The sequence below is a fragment of the Taudactylus pleione genome, unplaced genomic scaffold, assembly GCF_031769625.1.
Source record: "Taudactylus pleione unplaced genomic scaffold, aTauple2 ptg000354l, whole genome shotgun sequence".
Lineage (NCBI taxonomy): Eukaryota > Metazoa > Chordata > Amphibia > Anura > Myobatrachidae > Taudactylus > Taudactylus pleione.
In genome coordinates this window covers 2,494,086-2,515,315 of record NW_028284755.1, presented here as the reverse complement: position 1 = coordinate 2,515,315, position 21,230 = coordinate 2,494,086, and the positions used below count along the sequence as shown (strand labels likewise).

General features: G+C 41.4%; 1 long non-coding RNA gene and 2 pseudogenes across 1 annotated transcript in view; 2 read left to right on the top strand and 1 right to left on the bottom strand.

Annotated features, from left to right (window-relative positions):
• LOC148508597 (uncharacterized) overlaps window positions 1-21,230 on the top strand; it is a 70,592-nt gene that overhangs the window by 45,570 nt on the left and 3,792 nt on the right. Inside the window, exon 4 of the long non-coding RNA XR_015869577.1 lies at window positions 14,235-14,390. This is a non-coding gene — a long non-coding RNA (uncharacterized LOC148508597). The remainder of the gene's footprint in view (window positions 1-14,234; window positions 14,391-21,230) is intronic.
• LOC148508599 (5S ribosomal RNA) lies at window positions 7,000-7,118 on the bottom strand (annotated as a pseudogene).
• Window positions 8,608-8,726, top strand: LOC148508598 (5S ribosomal RNA; annotated as a pseudogene).

Sequence of the window (21,230 nt, the reverse complement as noted above, 5' to 3'; positions counted from 1 at the left end):
TTGATTCTAGGTGTGACATTTGCATTTGGAATCAGTTGCTGTCGACTCTCAATATGAGATCCAAAGAGCTGTCACTATCAGTGAAGCAAGCCATCATTAGGCTGAAAAATCAAAACAAACCCATCAGAGAGATAGCAAAAACATTAGCTGTGGCCAAATCAACTGTTTGGAACATTCTTAAAAAGAAAGAACGCACCGGAGAGCTCAGCAACACCAAAAGACCCGGAAGACCACAGAAAACAACTGTGGTGGATGACAGAATAATTATTTCCCTGGTGAAGAAAAACCCCTTCACAACAGTTGGCCAAATCAAGAACACTCTCCAGGAGGTAGGTGTATATGTATCAATGTCAACAATCAAGAGAAGACTTCACAAGAGTGAATATAGAGGGTTCACCACAAGATGTAAACCATTGGTGAGCCCCAAAAACAGGAAGACCAGATTAGAGTTTGCCAAACAACATCTAAAAAAGCCATTACAGTTCTGGAACAACATCCTATGGACAGATGAGACAAATATCAACTTTTACCAGAGTGATGGGAAGAGAAGAGTATGGAGAAGGAAAGGAACTGTTCATGATCCAAAACATACCACCTCATCAGTGAAGCATGGTGGTGGTAGAGTCATGGAGTGGGCATGTATGGCTGCTAATGGAACTGGTTCCCTTGTATTTATTGATGATGTGACTGCTGACAAAAGCAGCAGAATGAATTCTGAAGTGTTTCGGGCAATATTATATGCTCATATTCAGTCAAATGCTTCAGAACTTATTGGACGGCACTTCACAGTGCAGATGGACAGTGACCCGAAGCATACTGCAAAAGCAACCAAAGAGTTTTTTAAGGCTAAAAAGTGGAATGATATGCAATGGCCAAGTCAATCCCCTCACCTGAATCCGATTGAGCATGCATTTCACTTGATGAAGACAAAACTGAAGGGAAAATGCCCCAAGAACAAGCAGGAACTGAAGACCTTTGCAGTTGAGGCCTGGCAGAGCATCACCAGGGATGAAACCCAGCGTCTGGTGATGTGGTGATGTCTATGCATTCCAGACTTCAGGCTGTAATTGCCTGCAAAGGATTTGCAACAAAGTATTAAAAAGTGAAAGTTAGATTTAGGATTGTTTAGTTTGTCCCATTACTTTTGGCCCCTTAAAAAGTGGGAGACACATATAGAAACTGTTGTAATTCCTACACCGTTCACCTGATTTGGATGTAATTACCCTCAAATTAAATCTGAAAGTCTGCAGTTAAAGCACATCTTGTGTGTTTCATTTCAAAGCCATTGTGGTGCTGAATAGAGGCCAAAATATGAAAATTCTGTCAATGTCCCAATATTTATGCACCTGACTGTATATATGCAGAATGAACGAGCAGGTAATCGAAATCTGACAGGCCCACTTCCGGTTTGGACTTGTGCGAGCGTTCCCTGCAACCAAATTTGGATATGGACGGTCGCAATTTTGCTTGTTCGTTAGCTATAGGAGGGGTTGGGAGACTTTGGGGCGGAAGATTAGCTATGAGCGAACTTACGAGCGAGCGCATGAATTTACATTTTCTCGCTCGTTCGCCGAACGAGCGATCAGCCACTTGTGTACAGCTCTGAATCAGGCCCATAGTGCCTGATTCAGAGCCGGACGCTCTGAAAGAGCGTTCGCTCTGAATCAGGGCGATTTTTTTTGTGCGGCCTCCAGCCGCTCGCATAGCTGTGGATGACCGCCCACAGCTATTGCGAGCGGCCAGGTGATGGTCGCGACCATCGCGACCATCGGGGCTTGCGACGAGACCCTTGTGGTAGGGTCTCGTTCCCGCAAGCCCCAGTGAGCTTCTGATTCTTAATAGAGCCGGAAGCTCACCACTGACATCACTCGTGATGTCAGTGGGGCCGCTCCCAAATGGCAGGCGTTCCATCGGGAACACCTCCGTTTGGCCAGCCACCCTCCCTGTCCGCCTCCAAAACGGTGCGAGCTGTCGATCAAGATCGACAGCCGCCCCCTTTTGGTGCGAGACCCGGAGCGACGGAGCACCCGTCGCTAGCCGGGTCTCGCGCATGCGCACATCAGAGCCGGCTCCGGCATGCGCATTTGCCAAACATCGACCCGCTCGCAAGTGCATGGCGCATGCGAGTGGTTCTGAATCTGGCCCATAGTCTAGATGGACTGAAACTGACACTGTTTCTCATTTGAAGTCTTGCAAGAAAGTACCCATGAGTGACACCATATTTCCAATACTGTATACATAAATATATATGCATACACACAAACACATACAGTCAGGTCCATAAATATTGGGACATTGACAGAATTTTCATATTTTGGCCTCTATTCACCACCGCAGTGGCTTTGAAATGAAACAAACAAAATGTGCTTTAACTGCAGACTTTCAGATTTAATTTGAGGGTAATTACATCCAAATCAGGTGAACGGTGTAGGAATTACAACGGTTTCTATATGTGCCTATATATACCCTCATTTCAAAGCCATTGTGGTGGTGGAATAGAGGCCAAAATATGAAAATTCTGTCAATGTCCCAATATTTATGGACCTGACTGTATATATATACACTGGTACTTCCAAGTTATTGCTTATATAAATGCATATATATATATATATATATATTTATATATATAGCAAACCCTCTTGCAAATCCTGCAATCCCACTGCCCGCCCACTTCGCCACCTGCCCACATCCTCGCGCATGACACCGCACCTCTGAAAGGGAGGAGTCAAAGTAAGTGTGGGGGCTGCCTGGGGCTGGAAAGACAGAAGGTGGGCTGGCTGGGGAGACAGAAGGGGGCTCACTGGAACTGGAAAGATAGATATATACACACACATATATGTACACATATCTTTATGTGTATATGTATGTATGTATATATATATATATATATATATATATATATATATTGTAACGGGACCAGATTAGGAGTCCCTCTCCTGGGGTAGATGGACTCCCTCTTCACACACACGGCAGCCGGGAAAATAGTACATCAGTCTGGGGTCTCGTACTAGCTGGTTGGTACCAGTCTTTATTGTGCAAAAACCTAGGAGAAATGTATCTACCACTGGCCACTTTACCAGTGATCCTATCACAATATATATATATATATATGTGTGTGTATGTATGTATGTATATATATAGATGTATATATATATATATATACTTGCAATATGGCCAGCACTTCCACAGATAAATAAATTATGGAAACATGCTTTAAATATGCAACTTTTCAGATGTTTAATTCATCTTTTGTCAAGGCATACATGTGGAAGTGATGCCCATATTGCAAGTTTGTGGATGGTGTTGTGGCTCTGTGTCAGGGCCCTTGGGAAATTACACACCGAACATTGGACAAGTATATGGAGTGCCGATCAACAATTTGTGTATATTGTGATACTTGGGGTTTTTAGCTTGGTAGATTGGTGTTAGTGGTGCAGTGATTAGATGCAGAATTAGAGTCCACACATTGCATTGCAGTAAAAAAAATGAAAAATGGTGCTTTTACTTCAGCATGGACATCAGGAAACAGAAATAAAATAACAAACAACCTAGCCCTTTCTTAGGGCATTAGCTCACTTCTTGAGCCCTCTGTATAGAAGCAGCTAATCTGCATGAAAGTCTCTCACAGTCTCTGAGATTTGTCGTCCTTCCTGCCTCATGCAGGACTGGACATTTGCCTCCTGGCCTGGTATAGCTTTCTCAGCTTGTTGGCTGCCGCCACAAGGACAGTGTCAGAGGTATATGGATCTGCCTGCCTCCTTGCAGGTATGATCCTGACCACCTGGTCTGCTTCACTCACACTGCAGCCCCACCTGGACTGTCTGGCTGTGTCCACCAGCAGCCTCACCTGGGCTTTGGTCATACGACAGCCATTATACATCTTCCCACAATGCTTTTCTACTCTATGTGGGCGGATCTGTCCTGCCCCACACAGAATCTGCTGCTCACCAGTGCCACCTCTGGTGATACTGCCACAATATATATATATATATATATACACAAACATAATACACATATATATATTTATATATATATACACATACGTGTTGGGTCTTTTCGGTGTTCGGGTTGTGTTAACTGTCGACATATGAGGATCGGCAGTACTATAACACATCCATCTAGAGGGACTGTATACCACCTTAAACATCGAATGTGTTGTGACACGAAATTTGTCATCTATGTGATCATTTGTCCCTGCAACAAGATATATGTGGGCAAAACGATCCGGATGCTCAAAGAGAGGATAGCGATGCATCAGTCCTCTATCAAGAAAGCCTATGTGAAAATGGAACCAAGTACACCTCCGGTTGCCCGACATTTTGTTGCAGAGGGACATACCTTGAAAGACTTTTTCTGTATGCCTATTGATCATGTGCCACCCCTTCGGAGAGGAGGAGATAGACATGGGCTCTTGCTTAGACAGGAATGTAAATGGATCCATAAACTTGGGGCTATGGCTCCTTTTGGCCTTAATGAAGAGTTCACTTTTGCACCTTTTTTGAATATTTGAATAGGGTTTTCTATACTATAGGCTGATCCGATGCTGATTCAGCCCTTCCTTTTGATAAAATATTTAACTCGTGTTTATTAACAAAATATTTAACTCTTGTTTATTAACATATTTTTGCTATGTGTTTCATGTATTGTGTGTCATTTGTCTGTCCCTTTATTGATACTTTATTCTGGGTTTAGATTTATAATATAATGTATGTCTGGGCTATGTATATTTGTATTTATACCAGACATTTATATAGATCTTTATGATCAGATCTATTGTTAGCTATATATTGTTTGGTGCCTGGTCTCTGGGTCCGCCGGCGTCATTTCCGGCACTAGGGAACCTTTGTGCTCTCCGCTTTGAGGTGACGTGGTTTGTTGGTTCCGGCTGTCGCGCCACTTCCGGCGCGATGGGTGGTGACACGCATCACGTGCTTCTTTGGAGACGCGGGGCTCTCGGTGGCCGGATGGCGCGGCTTGAGACTTGATGCAGGTGATCTCTTTTGGTGAGTGATTTTTTGGGGTATTTAGTGGTGTTTGTGGCATTATAGCTGGACAGTCCCCTGACGAAGGATGCGAAGCGGCTGCTGTCGGGACTTATCGGGTTCATGAGCATGGCTCCCCGAGCCCATTGGAGGCTATTTGTTAAATGCTAAGTATACACTTTTTGTGCTACATGGCTTTATGTCCCTGTTGGTGATTTGGTATTAAAATAACTTTTTTACTGGATGTGCTGGATATGTTCCTATTTGGACATTGTTGCTATATATAATTATATATATATATATATATATATATATATATATATATGTATGAGAAATTATAGCGCCAAAGAGAAATGAGATTCCTTTAATTAAAGTTAAAACCCGTTATTCAGGTGGTAAGTTTTTTTCCAACAAAGCACTCCCCATAGGTGTGGGTGTCAGCTTATCAGTAAAAATATTAACAATGGTGATTTGTTAAAAGAAAAGTATATAAATAATAAAACTGATGTAAAGCGCACTGTGCTGTGTAAACACAACCAAAGTGTAAATGATAAACTGAGCAATATCAATATATAAACGTAATGTGCAATTATCGCAATATAAAGTGTATAACGTGCATATAGAATAAAGTGAAAATCAAGTTCTTATTATCATAAAAAATATATAAATTTAATTACAAAAAAACTCTGAATATACAAGGCAACAACATACAATAGAATTAAAAATGCCACTGGCAGATGTTAAAAAACAGTTAGCATAAGGGAATAAAAAAGGGGGGAGAGAGAGGAAATAAATAGGGAATGGCTTATCTGGATATTAAAAGGTAAGTTCATGGAAGGCGGAATCAGGAGTCCCCAACGCGTTTCGTCTGATTGTTGGACTTCTTCAAGGGGTGTGTAACTCCTGTGGAGTATCTGGTATAAATACCCACATGCTGGGACTAGCTGAGCAGAGATTTCCGATTGGAAGTGACCTCACTTCCGGTTTATGTTAATTAGATATTCGTTATATTATATAAGACCAATAACTAACCATATAGTTGTAATATTACTGGATAGCAGAATCGCTCTTACAAAGAGTAGATTCTGTTTATGTCCGTAATGTTTTATAATATTTCCCGGGCATCACGTGGTATTAGCCCGTCTCTTCATTTCCTGTAAGCTTACTTCCGCCCACACGAGCGCTGTTTTCGGGATCTGATGAGGTATTTCCGCCCTTACGTCTTGGTCAGCTGGCCTGGAGGTCAGGTGTCTCGATATCCCCTTCCGGTATGTTGGTGGCCATCTTAGTACTCATTTTACAAGTGGCGGACATCTTGGTGCTCATGTGAGGCTACGGACTCCATCTTGATATTAAATGAAAATAGCATTACAACGGCGGCCATCTTAGTACTCAAATTGAGCAACGGTGTCCATCTCGCTTTTCAAAAGTGATCAACATTGGCCATCTTGGTACTCCTATTTCTTATCATTAACGATGGTCCAAATGATTCAAAGTTTAGCAGTCAGGTGTCTTTAAGTGTCCATCTTGGTACTCTCATGGTACTGTATAGAACTTCCTTATGGTTGTTATACCCAGACCTATGGAAATCAATATGTTAAAAACATCTGTTTTGAGTTTCATATATAGTTGCTCCTAAATATATATAATATATATAATATATATATAATATATATAATATCCACATATATAAATATAACTAGTCTAATAAAAGTGAAATATATTACGATAGACTCATGAAATGATATGATGAACTAATTAAAAAGGGGATCTATTAGGAAGGAATAATTAAATATTTATGGGCAGAACTCATTCTTCTTAAAGGGCAAGCCATCTTTATTAAAGTTCATTGCAGAAAATCATAATTCCTTCTTCAATTTCCAATAGATAATTCTTCTTATATTATTATTCTTCTTATGGTCGATCTTTTCTTTAATGGAGTTCAGCATTCTTCTGCTACAGGCTCATGAGACAAGTAATGTGAAATGATGGTGCAAAATATTGTGAGTCCTATAACATACTACAGTTCCTGGTCTTCCCTGATGGTCTCCCACCCAGGTACTAGCCAGGCCCATCACTGCTTAGCTTCCAAGATCTGACGAGATTGGGCGCTTATAATGAGGTATGACTGTAGAAAAATACATAAAGGATACACTAGCTACCATCAGTACATATCTACAAGAATGGTGCTATCTCGTAGCTGTCATTGAAGCCTCGCGGGGTCATTGTGTCCAATTCGAAGATCCAATACATTTCTCTTTTGGATAGCAGGTTAGCCACGTCTCCGCCTCTTTCTCCCAATTGTACATGTTCAATGGATTTGAATGTTAAGTCTTCCGGATTAGAATTATGGTATTGTGTAAAATGATGAGATACCAAATGTCCTTCAACTTTGTTCTTTATGTTTCGAATATGTTCTTGTATCCGAAGCTTGACCGGTCGCTTGGTTTTGCCCACGTATTTGGTTCCACAGGTGCATTCCAGCAGATATATGACCGATGTAGAGTTGCAATTCAAATGAGTTTTTATCTTATATTCCTTACTGTTTGTAGAGTTGTGGAAAGTTCTTCTTTGTTTATGTACATACTTGCAGATGTTACATTTGCCGCACTTATAGCAGCCTGGGCAATTATGAAAGGCCGTTCGTATTGGGGTATTGGGGTTCCTTAGCATACTGGGTGCCAGTGTGTCCTTAAGATTTTTAGCCTTCCTAAATACAATTGGAGCCTTTTTAGGGAGGATGTCTTTCAAAACTGGGTCCATTATAAGAATTTTCCAATGCTTGTTAAAAACGTTCTTAATTTTATTTTCTTGTCCATTAAAAGTGGTTATGAATGGGATGATGCTATTTTCTTCTTTGTTAGGTTGATCCTTATAGCAATAGATTTCAAGAAAAAGAATATCCAGAAAAAGTTCTGCATGAAGCAGCAGTTAAAACTAAATCTATAAAGAGATGTGACTTACTTAAATATAAGGATTGCATTGGAAAATTCTTTTAATGGACACAGTTTTGAAAGACATCCTCCCTAAAAAGGCTCCAATTGTATTTAGGAAGGCTAAAAATCTTAAGGACACACTGGCACCCAGTATGCTAAGGAACCCCAATACCCCAATACGAACGGCCTTTCATAATTGCCCAGGCTGCTATAAGTGTGGCAAATGTAACATCTGCAAGTATGTACATAAACAAAGAAGAACTTTCCACAACTCTACAAACAGTAAGGAATATAAGATAAAAACTCATTTGAATTGCAACTCTACATTGGTCATATATCTGCTGGAATGCACCTGTGGAACCAAATACGTGGGCAAAACCAAGCGACCGGTCAAGCTTCGGATACAAGAACATATTCGAAACATAAAGAACAAAGTTGAAGGACATTTGGTATCTCATCATTTTACACAATACCATAATTCTAATCCGGAAGACTTAACATTCAAATCCATTGAACATGTACAATTGGGAGAAAGAGGCGGAGACGTGGCTAACCTGCTATCCAAAAGAGAAATGTATTGGATCTTCGAATTGGACACAATGACCCCGCGAGGCTTCAATGACAGCTACGAGATAGCACCATTCTTGTAGATATGTACTGATGGTAGCTAGTGTATCCTTAATGTATTTTTCTACAGTCATACCTCATTATAAGCGCCCAATCTCGTCAGATCTTGGAAGCTAAGCAGTGATGGGCCTGGCTAGTACCTGGGTGGGAGACCATCAGGGAAGACCAGGAACTGTAGTATGTTATAGGACTCACAATATTTTGCACCATCATTTCACATTACTTGTCTCATGAGCCTGTAGCAGAAGAATGCCGAACTCCATTAAAGAAAAGATCGACCATAAGAAGAATAATAATATAAGAAGAATTATCTATTGGAAATTGAAGAAGGAATTATGATTTTCTGCAATGAACTTTAATAAAGATGGCTTGCCCTTTAAGAAGAATGAGTCCTGCCCATAAATATTTAATTATTCCTTCCTAATAGATCCCCTTTTTAATTAGTTCATCATATCATTTCATGAGTCTATCGTAATATATTTCACTTTTATTAGACTAGTTATATTTATATATGTGGATATTATATATATTATATATATATTATATATATTTAGGAGCAACTATATATGAAACTCAAAACAGATGTTTTTAACATATTGATTTCCATAGGTCTGGGTATAACAACCATAAGGAAGTTCTATACAGTACCATGAGAGTACCAAGATGGACACTTAAAGACACCTGACTGCTAAACTTTGAATCATTTGGACCATTGTTAATGATAAGAAATAGGAGTACCAAGATGGCCAATGTTGATCACTTTTGAAAAGCAAGATGGACACCGTTGCTCAATTTGAGTACTAAGATGGCCGCCGTTGTAATGCTATTTTCATTTAATATCAAGATGGAGTCCGTAGCCTCACATGAGCACCAAGATGTCCGCCCCTTGTAAAATGAGTACTAAGATGGCCAACAAAATACCGGAAGGGGATATCGAGACACCTGACCTCCAGGCCAGCTGACCAAGACGTAAGGGCGGAAATACCTCATCAGATCCCGAAAACAGCGCTCATGTGGGCGGAAGTAAGCTTACAGGAAATGAAGAGACGGGCTAATACCACGTGATGCCCGGGAAATATTATAAAACATTACGGACATAAACAGAATCTACTCTTTGTAAGAGCGATTCTGCTATCCAGTAATATTACAACTATATGGTTAGTTATTGGTCTTATATAATATAACGAATATCTAATTAACATAAACCGGAAGTGAGGTCACTTCCAATCAGAAATCTCTGCTCAGCTAGTCCTAGCATGTGGGTATTTATACCAGATACTCCACAGGAGTTACACATCCCTTGAAGAAGTCCAACAATCGGACAAAACGCGTTGGGGACTCCTGATTCCGCCTTCCATGAACTTACCTTTAATATCCAGATAAGCCATTCCCTATTTATTTCCTCTCTCCCCCCCTTTTTTATTCCCTTATGCTAACTGTTTTTTAACATCTGCCAGTGGCATTTTTATTTCTATTGTATGTTGTTGCCTTGTATATTCAGAGTTTTTTTGTAATTAAATTTATATATTTTTTATGATTATAAGAACTTGATTTTCACTTTATTCTATATGCACGTTATACACTTTATATTGCGATAATTGCACATTACGTTTATATATTGATATTGCTCAGTTTATCATTTACACTTTGGTTGTGTTTACATAGCACAGTGCGCTTTACATCAGTTTTATTATTTATATATATATATACACGTTTATGTGTGTGTATGTATATATATATATATATATATATATATACACACACGTATGTACACACATTATTTATATATATATATATATATATATATGTATGTATGTATTTTAGTGGTGTTGTTGGTCCCCGAGGAAAATCTCCAATAAAGGAGATTGAAATGTTGGCATATACCATGGCCTAGATTGGATTCTTTTATTTACATGCTTACAAGTCCTAAGAGTGCCGCCGATTCACACACTTATTCTGTATACGGTGAGAGATCCCCGGGGAGGGCACCAAGGCAAGGTACTATTTTGGATAATTGTGGAGTGCCGGTGTATGGATATATATATATATATATATATATATATTCCTGATGAAATGAATTAAATTCATGAAACGATGATAACTAAAAGGATACTGTCTACAAGCCGCTAAGAGTGCCGCCAGTATTGCTGTTGTTTTATATATATATATATATATATATATATATACATTATTTATATATAGATATAGATATATATATATATATATATATATATACATTTGTCTACAATTGGTAGACAAAGTATACCATTCTGCAAACGGTGGATCTCCATTCTAAATAAATGCTCGATGGATTTGATCCTGCTCAACATTGAAGAATCGACACATGAACTTAACATTGTCAAAGACAAAATGTAAGTTTTTGAGGCTGAACATCAAGCAACATTATCTACCGACATATTCACTGATTGGAATTACAAACTCAATAAGCCGATGGAACAATACAAAATTAGGCTTCTGAAATATAAGAACCAAAAATTTATGAAAGTCCAGCAGGACTATGAGTTCCACAGGGTTTATCCCTGGTTGGCTGTAGCACAAATACACAAAGATCTGGCCGAAGGGGTGGTCAAACGTGGAGGCAGAAATGTAGGAAGACCACCGAGAGGGAGGAAGATTTAGTATTTAATCTGTCCTCAGTCACCCTTACACCTGCTGAATTAAAAGTGCTCAGCAAAGGTCTCTCGTTTATTCCCACGAAGGGTCCTGATTATTTCAAATGGAAAGTTGACAACTACAAATTCCAGAGAACCCTTAAATTGAAAGAACATTTCAGTAAGAATCCGCCCAAAACCCTTAATGTTCCAGAACATCATCTCTCCTTAGGATTGGAACTAGATCCACGTTCGAACCGGTCTCTTCTAATGCCTCTATTAAGACGTTCCACAGGATGTTGGAATCCTTACCTAAAGAAGCTGACACTTCATTTGTTCAGTCTAACTTAACAAAGGATGAACAGCTAGCTCTTACATCTTTGGGAAAGCGACAAGACATTATAATAAGAGGTGCTGATAAGTGGGGAACCATTGTGGTTATGGACACCTCATTTTATAGGGACAAATGTTTTTGGTTGTTAAATGATGCCAACACCTATTGTATTTTGCCTTCGGACCCTACTAGTGATTATACAAAATGTCTAGATGATTTATTAAATCAAGCTGAAATAGAGGATATAATTTCTAGTTCCATATGTAGGAAATTGACCACTGAGTTTTCCATAGTGCCACTTTTTTATACTATTCCGAAGATTCACAAAGATCCACAGAGACCCCCTGGTACACCCATCATTTCAGTCAGGGAGTCTCTGTGTGAATTGATTGCCATCTTTGTTGATATGTATTTGCAGCCATGCATTCAAGATACCTTTTCATATCTCAAAGATTCTGCCACATTGTTACGGCGCTTGGCACTTATTGATTTGCTTCCAGCAGACACTGCGATGGTCACACTTGATGTGATCAGCTTGTATACGTGCATTTCGCACGAAGCAGGCATTAGGGCCGTTGAAAGGTTGTTGGTCAACAACTCAGTATGATGGTCCAAATTTACAAATTTTTCTGTCTCTTCTAGAATTCACTTTGAATTATAACTACTTCCTGTTTGATGGTGCATTCTATAGGCAAAGGACGGGATGAGCCATGGGCTCTGCAGCAGCCCCATACTTTGCCAATGCCTACATGTGGGAGGTAGAGAAGAACCTGTTTTTTGATGATACTGAAATTTCTGAACGCATTTTTCTTTATTATCATTATATTGACGATTTATTGATTGTTTGGCGTGGAGATGTTAATATATTATTAGGCATTATCAATCAACAAAATGCTTCATCAAGTCCTATTAAATTAACAGCCCAATTCAGTGTTAATGAGATTAATTTTCTTGATATTACCATCAAATCAAGAATGCAGAAATTCAAACCTCTCTTTATGTTAAACCAAGTGATAGGAATAATCTCCTACGGTACGACAGCTTCCATCCATGTAATACAGTATATGGTTTACCTTATTCTAAGTACATTAGAGTTTGCAGAATCACTAGCGACAGGGATGAAACCATCACACAACTGGACATCATGACCAATACATTTTTGGACCGTGTTTACCCCATGAAGGTGCTAAAAAGGGCCAAATCTAAAGCTCTTAGTAAAAGCAGAGTAGAATTGCTACAACCTAGGGTTAAAAAGGGCCTCATAAAAACGGTGCCATGGATCAACCAATATAATGTTAAAAGCAGCACTGTTACACCTCAGGTCAAACGGTTATGGCCTTTGGTTGTAACTGACCCCGATATATCTTTGCTACACAACACTAAGGTGATGCCCAGTTACACTCGAGGGTGTAATATTAAAGATTCCATCATAAAAACTGACATTACACCGTATAAGACATCGGCAAAAATATTTCTCAGCCGTAAAACCGGATGCTTTAAGTGTCTGGGATGTACTACCTGCAGTTACATGCAGGTAGGTCAATTTGTCTCACATGCCTACGCAGGAAGAAAATTCAGCATCAACTGGCCTTTAACTTGCAGTTCACGTTTTGTTGTGTACAGACAGTGTCTTGCCCATGTGGCTTGCACTACGTGGGCAAGACAAAGTGTCAATTTAAAGAGAGGATTGCACAGCACCGCGCAGCCATTAGGGCTGCCTTAACATTGGACAACCTGTGGCCGGGAATTTTGCCTTATGAAGCATGGTGTGGCCACAGTCCGCTTTAAAGTGATTGACCACGTCCCATCCTCTTTGAGAGGAGGTAACAGAGCCAAGAAGCTCCTACAACTTGAATCCTCTTGGATCCATAGGTTAGACACTTTGTCGCCACGTGGTCTAAATGAGTCATTAGGTCTTAATTGCTTTTTGTAGCTTGTTCTAACTTCGTAATGTCTGTCTTTTATTTTTATGAGACCAACAGAGAGTACCCCATTATGAGATGGTAGTGATTTGTATCATTTGCAGTGTCTCTCGAATTTGGGTGCATTGTTATGCACAGACATTCTTTGGTAGGAATATGATATACAATCCTGTCTGTGGATGTTGCTGATGGAATGATTCCTCTTACGACCCTCGGTAGACTCCCACACATTGATATACTTCTGCATTTCGCACTGATGGTTATATTTATAGTACTGGTGTTGTGTTATTATGTCGTAAGCCGCTTTATATTCATTCTGTCTCTCTGTAGTTCAGAGACTTATACACTATTTTAGTGTTGCTTTTAGGTTACGGGAAGGCTTTCCAGTTTAATTTAAGTATGATTGCAGCGACATGATATGGTAATAACCTGTTTGTTCTGTCAGCTTTTTATGCATATTAGCAAATAGTGATAGAATGTTTTGTCATTTCTATATGGACCTTTTTTCACATTATATACTGCACATAGTATATTAATAATGTGCATGCATCTTCTTTACCCATACATGCCATGATATATTCACAGTTGCACTTATCATGTAGTTTTATTTTAATTTACAGATACTTATATAGATTTTACACATGCCCATTCAGTCTATAACAGTGAATCACTGTCAGTACAGTATTTTATAATGATCTGTGTATTATTAGTTAGATACTGCATTTGTACACTGTATTTTATTGGTAGACACTAAGTAATTTTATTTGATTATGAAATGTATTTTTGATAGGTTGTGTATTTGTTTTGTGATGTTGTTATAGCAACCGTCGGGCTGTGTGACAGCTCTGTCAGCCGATGCGACCGGTGCAGACCACATGAGTGCTTGACACGCAAGGAATTTCCATCCGATCTTGTCGCTCTGGTTCCGGTCTGGCTTCCGGCGCAGCGGGAGAGATGAGGAGCACGCGTCCAGATTGGTAAGCTATTTAAACTTGTTATTTGTTTATTTCACTGTTTATCTGTTTTCTGCATCCTGAAGAAGGGACGTGTTATCCCGAAACGTTGATGTTTCTGCATTAAATTATTGCCACTTTTCGTATTTTGTGGAAGTTCTCTGAGTGCAGCCTCTGTGATCTATATATGGTGGGGACGCCGTTCTCTGTAAGGAAGGCACCAGAGTGAGGATTTGGGGACTTTCAATAGTGAGTGCCGGATCATTTGTGTATTGTTATATTTGTCTGCGTATACACGGTGCTAAGGTATCGCAGTCTGCTCAAGGCACCACACTTTTTTCCTACCATTGTTTTTTACTACTTTCATTTTTTTGTCACTTGATTATTTGTTTGTGACACAGTGCACTTGATATTTGTTGCACAGAAATTGACATCAGTCTATTTGGTCATTCATTATGGCAACAGCACCAGATCCCAATGAGATCATCTCATACATGTTGAAGTGTGATACGTCTGATACGTTCAGTTTCGATCCTTTGATTCTGCTATTTCTCCTTCATCCACTAGGGGACACTGGAGTCTCATTACAGTGGGGGATATAGATGTGTGCTAACCGGGAGCTGGCACTTTAAGAATTTAGAAGTAAGAATAGCTCCTCCCCATCTATAGTTTCCACCCAAGCCTCAGTCTTAGTATTGTAAAAAAAAAAGGTAGCTGGTCATAGGTTGCGGTGCTCCTCAGGGCATAGTTTAGATTAATGATAGAAAAGAAGATGCTGATACAAGCTTTGAGGACAGACAGGCAGCTGACTGCCCCTGCCTGTCTGCGACGATGGAGCTGCCGGGGGGATCCTACCACAGCTGCTTGCGGCTCGCGCTCTGGTCCTCGGCTATGGAGACCAGGACGCGCTGCTTGCAGTGCACGTCGCGGTCTCCCATTAGCCCCACCGCCACCGGCAGCTTAGGCACAAAAAAAGGCGGTGTGTGATAGTAAGGTGCTGCACGTTACAACACGGGCGCCATAAGCGGGGGGCGGAGCCTATCACTGAGATCTGCTCCTTGCTTCCTCCTGTCCCAGCGCTTCTAAGCACAGCTGGAGGACATTGCAGATTTTGCTGACCTGCTGGAACGCGCCGAGTCTGTTACCTCCCTGAGTCAGCCGCACAGCAGTAGTGGGGGGCGAAGCCTATCACTAGATCTGCTCCTTGTTCCCTCCTGTCCTGGCATTTCTAAGCTGGAGGACATTGCATAGTAACGCTAAGTGTTATAGGAGGTCCTGTATGCCTCCCTCAGTCAGCCGCACAGTAGTGAGTATACCTGGCTTCCCGTCTAATGGGGCAGCCAGGTTAACATAATAGCAGCAATTACAGCAGCTTAGGTTAGTAAGCAGATTTGGCGCGCAGAAAATATATGTTGGGGTACCATACTGGAGGCGGAGCCTAGCTCCGCAGTCATGCTCTGTTTTTGCGGCCATCAACGCTTCAGCTGCGGGTGGCCATTGACAGTCTGCTACATATAGAAAGCCTGCACCAGATCCGGACAGAGGCTTTTCTTCTGCAATGCTACTACAGGTGAGAGTCATTGTTGTAGCTGATTGCCTAACTGAGTGGTTCTCAAACTCGGTCCTCAGACCCCCACACAGGTCACGTTTTGTAGGTCACCCAGCAGGTGCACAGGTGTATTCATTACTCACTGGCACATTTTAAAAGGTCCACAGGTGAAGCTAATTATTTCACTTGATTCAGTGTGGAGACATGGAAAACATGCACCGTTTGGGGTCCTGAGGACAGTTTGAGAACCTGTGGCCTAACTTGATACTGTTAACAGACAGTGGAGGTTGGGCTGGTCAGGATAGCAAAAGAACATCAATTGCTTAATCATATGCCTAACGTTTTTCTGGCAGGCTCTATGGGTATGTATATATATGTCTATAAATATATATATATATATATATATATATAATCTGTTGTCTGTCATAATACATTTCTCACGTATGCCTGTGAAAACAGTGTATGCATCTATAAATGGCTCCATGGCACTGCTAGGGGCGTTACTTAGAAATTCTCTCCTGCCTCTCTGTATGTCAGCTTCATGTTTTAACCTGGATTCACTACACTTACAGTTGTTTGTGTGGGGTCTATAAGTATCATAACTAATAGAGGCACTGAGGCGTCCCAAGAGTTAATTACCTACTAAGAACCTGATTTGCTCCCTTACACTGTATAACAAGATAAGGGGTGTCGGATACGCTGTCCTGTACGGCATAAGTTAAAAAGTGCTCCAATTTTGGGGTCCACGGGTTCAGTATCAGGCATCACCATGCCTAAAGGTTCAGTTCGGGGGGGTAGCATTGCTGCTCCTTTGAATGTAGGTTCGTTTTCCCTCTGCTCACCTGGAGGCTTCTCAGAAGAAGGAGGTGTCTCCAGGTCTAACGTTTCTAGAGTGTTTCAGCCGTAGCTCAATGGTAGAGTCTCTGGCTAGCACCCCACACAGCCTGGGGTTTGAATCCCATCAGGCCAGCAATGCAAGACAGCTATCGTACTACATACACTGCAGCTACTACATGGCTGGTTTCTATGGTGTCTCTAAAGAGCACCAAGCAGTATAGTAGCGTCTTTGGACATACTCCACTGCCAGTTCCTTGGCCAGTAGTCCGTAAGGAGGATTTTACACAGGTCTCTAAGAGACAGTTATCCTAAAAAGGACCTCATAGTGCCTTTAGCTTATAGGCACAGGCTTTGGTCTAGTATACTATCATTTAAGTAGGTATTTTGGTGTGAACACGGGGCTCACCTCCCACATAGTTCAAGATGTCTAGGCTCCTCTTTTCCTGCAGGCAGGTTCTCTGTGGTCCTTCGTCTGGAAACTCTGACAGTTCTGGTCTCAGCACTGTCTATTTTCTTTCATAGGAATCTGGTTTTGCTTCCGGACGTTCACACTTTCCTCCAGGGAGTTATCACATTACTACCACTTTTTATTCCTCCCACGGCTCCGTGGAGATTGGAATTAGTTATTTTTTTCTTACAGCTTCTTCTCTGTTTAAAGCATGACAGATTGTCGATTTGAGATTATTTTAGAAAGTGGTTATTTATAGTCCTGGTTTTATGCCAGCAGTGTGTCGGAACTTGGGGTTCTCTCCCATTGTCATTCCTACTTGTCTTTCTGTAAGGACAGAGTTGAGTTTTGTTGCACGTCTTTCTTTCTTAAGGCGATGTCTGCGTTCCTCATTCTTCAGCCTATTGTGTTTCCAGTGTTTATGGGGGATTCTCTGTCCTCTTGATCCCTGGATGTTATCAGAGCCAACACTGTCTACGTGAAAAGGATGGCATCTCTCATGTAGGCAGGTTTTCGGTTGGTCCGATATATTTTATATATATATATATAAAGGCTATTGCAGGCCGATATATAGGCTATTGCTGGCTGCATTAGTCTGACCATCAGTCTGGCCTTTTGGCTTCATCTCAGGAGCCTTTGTGTCCATCAGGGCGCATTCCACGCGCTTGGTGGGTTCTCCCTAGGCAGCTGGCCTAGGGGTTTTCTATGGCTCTGCTTTGAGGCGCGGCCTCTTGGTCGGGCTGACATACCTTTGTCAACCGTATGGTTTTGACTCTTTTGCGGTCTTCTGCCTCGCATTTTGGCCGTGAGTTTCTGCAGGGTTCTCAGCGCTCTCCCGCCCAGGATGGGAGCTCTGGGATGTCCAACCTGTAATGAGACTCCAGTGTCCCCTAGTGGATGAAGGAGAAAACAGGATTTTGGTACTTACCGATAAATCCCTTTCTCCGATTCCACAGGGGACACTGGACGCCCACCCAGCGCTGTTCTTGCCCGCCAGGTTTGATTGTCAGTTCTATGTAATAACTGACTGTTTACTTTGTTTGTCTTTACATGCAGAATGTGTTTATATGTTTAGTTGTGTACCCGTTTCTCCTCCTCCTTTGCAGTGATCTGTTTCCAGCTCTCGTCGGGCACAGTTGTCAAAGACTCAGGCTTGGGGGTGGGGGGGGGGGAGATCTAAACAAATTTCACGAGGTCTACGCATTCATAACACTCCTACAATTGGTAGACAAAGTATTCCATTCTGCAAACGGTGGATCTCCATTCTAAATAAATGCTAGATGGATTTGATCCTGCTCATCACTGAAGAATCGACACGTGAAGTTAACATTGTCAAAGACAAAATGTAAGTTTTTGAGGCTGAACATCAAGCAACATTATCTACCGACACATCCACTGATTGGAATGACAAACTCAATAAGCAGATGGAACAATACAAAATTGAGCTTCTGAAATATAAGAAGCAAAAATTAATGAAAGTCCAAAAGGACTATGAGTTCCACAGGGTTTATCCCTGGTTGGGCTCGATCACGGCGGGGGAGGGGCAGCTGCCGCCGGTGGGGGGAGTGGGTGGTTGTTAAAGTGTCTTGCGATAAGGGGGCAGTGGCAGGCGGGGGGCGGGGTAGCTGCAGAGCCCTGGAATGCCCCCTAGACATTCCAGTTCCCCCTAGGCATTTGTTTTATTATGCCTAACCCTAGGGCCGGCTCTGGTGATGATGACAGACATAGTCACACTATGATACACTTAAAGTTAATTATAACACTTTTTAAATGTATCTTTGTTTGCATTTAATGACCTATGTCAGTGGTTCTCAACTCTAGTCTTCAAGTAATCCCAACAGGACATATTTTGGGGATTTTTGTCTGTGGAAACGTGGGATAATTACGGATTACCCAGCAAATTACTGTAGAATAACTAACCTTTAAAGAAATCCACAAACTATGAGCTGTTGGGGTACTTGAGGAATGGAGTTGAAAACCTCTGATTTATGATAAGTTGCAGATACTTTATGATACATGCAACTCAAAAAAACATGTAAATGAACACATTTTAGCATACACTTTATATATAAATATCTTGGATATACCTTCAGAGGTTCCACCATATAGGTAAGAAAACACTTTCAAACTGACTGGCCTGTATCCAGCGTTAGGTGGGCATGTAGGGTGCCAGGCAACGTGAACGGCGCAGGCTTGAGTATAAAATCCCGCCCACCTACCTTACCTACGGCTCGATGTGAAGGGGAGAGGGAAAGCGGAGGGATGTGCACGAAAAATGAGCAGCTTCCCAGCTGTAATCAGGTCTGTCCGTCCCTGCCTGTACCTAGTGTTTAGGGATGGGGCCCCCAAAAAGAGTGTATCATTCACCAGGATTTATGTTGCTGGCCCTGCTCCCCTCATGGTTTGCAAAAGCCCCTCCAGGCCCTAAAAGGAGGGAGTATCGTGCCCTCCTCCACAGACCCTACCTCCTATACAGGCCCGCCCCCTTTAGGGCTGCTTCCAGAAAATTCACGGGCTGGTTTTCCATCCCAATCCGCCCCTGTACATTTTTAATACTGGCTGCAGCTGTCTGTGGTGCCGAAACGTGAATCTTGGCTACACTACCAAGGAGTTAATTTGCACCTCTGGGAGCTGGGACTAGCGAAACATTGTTTTTAAAATAATTAAAAATGTTGGGAAATTTCCCCACAATATTTATTGTAGGATTGATAATCTGCTTTTAAAACACAAACATCTTCATATGATTATTGATATGGAGATCGGACACCTTACATGGTCAGATCTCGCACTGGTATCTATTATGGTTAGTATTTTCCATTCACCACCAACTGAAACAATGTATTGACAATTATGTTTCTCTTAACGAGAGCCCTGATGTCAGCCATAATGCTGTGGGAAGCTCACACATGTATTTTAAGAGGTAAACTGATCCAGCTTGGTTCCTACATGAAAAAATAGGAGGGGCAAAAGGTGATGCTCTTACGGAAGATTCAGGTGCTAGAGATACTCCATAAGTCTTCCCTGTCTGGGGATGACCTTGCGGAGCTCACTGAGGCCAGGCGCTCTCTAAACCAGCTTATGTCGGACAAAATTAAACTAGACTATCGTAAGTGCAAGAGTAATTTTTCCAATGGGGCAACAACCCAGTAAAATGTTCCTGGCTTTATAACTTGGAGGACTATTTGAAGTCAGTGAATAGGGTGGGTGCAGAGGTAATAGCTGCATACCATAAGGGTATTGACTTTCCCAAGATAACTGAAGAGGAGGCACTTGATTTGGATAGGCCCTTTGCACAGGAAAAACTAGTTGAGGCAATCAAATCCTCTCCATCTGGGTAAAGCCCTGGGCCGCATGAATTTCCTATCTCCATTATAAAACTTTTATTGATGTCCTGACGCCCATGATGATCCGAGTTTTTAATGCTGTCACTGATTTCTCTGCTCAGTCTTTAGAAGCTCACATCACCCGTTATGTTGACCTAGCTATAGACCTATTTCCCTCCTAAATGTGTATTTAAAACTCTACGCGAAACTCATCGCTAATAGGCTTAAGCTTTTATTACCAGCCTTAATTCACAATGACCAAGTAGGATTTGTTCTTGGCCGCGAGGCTCGTGACACTACCAAAATTATTAATCTGATTCATCTATGCCTGCGATACGCCTGTCGACTGATGCCGAAAAGACATTTGGCAGCTTCAGCTGAGTTTTTCTGCAAGGCCTGTTAGAACATATGGGTTTGAATTCCAATTCTCTGCATAAGATATTGGCACTGTACAGGGAACCTTCTGCCAGGGATAAAGTCAATGGGGACTTTTCGAACCCGGTTCGAATATTGAATGGAACTCACCTGGGTTGTCCACTGTCCCCGTTGGTGTTTGTATTATGCATGGAAACGCTGGCGAGAGCTATACGGGACAACCCTAATATCATAGGCTTTTAGGCAATTATTACTGACCCGATGGTTTCCCTCCCTAACCTGATGTAGGAGTTATAAATTTTTGGAGAACTATCCTTTTTAAAATAAATTAC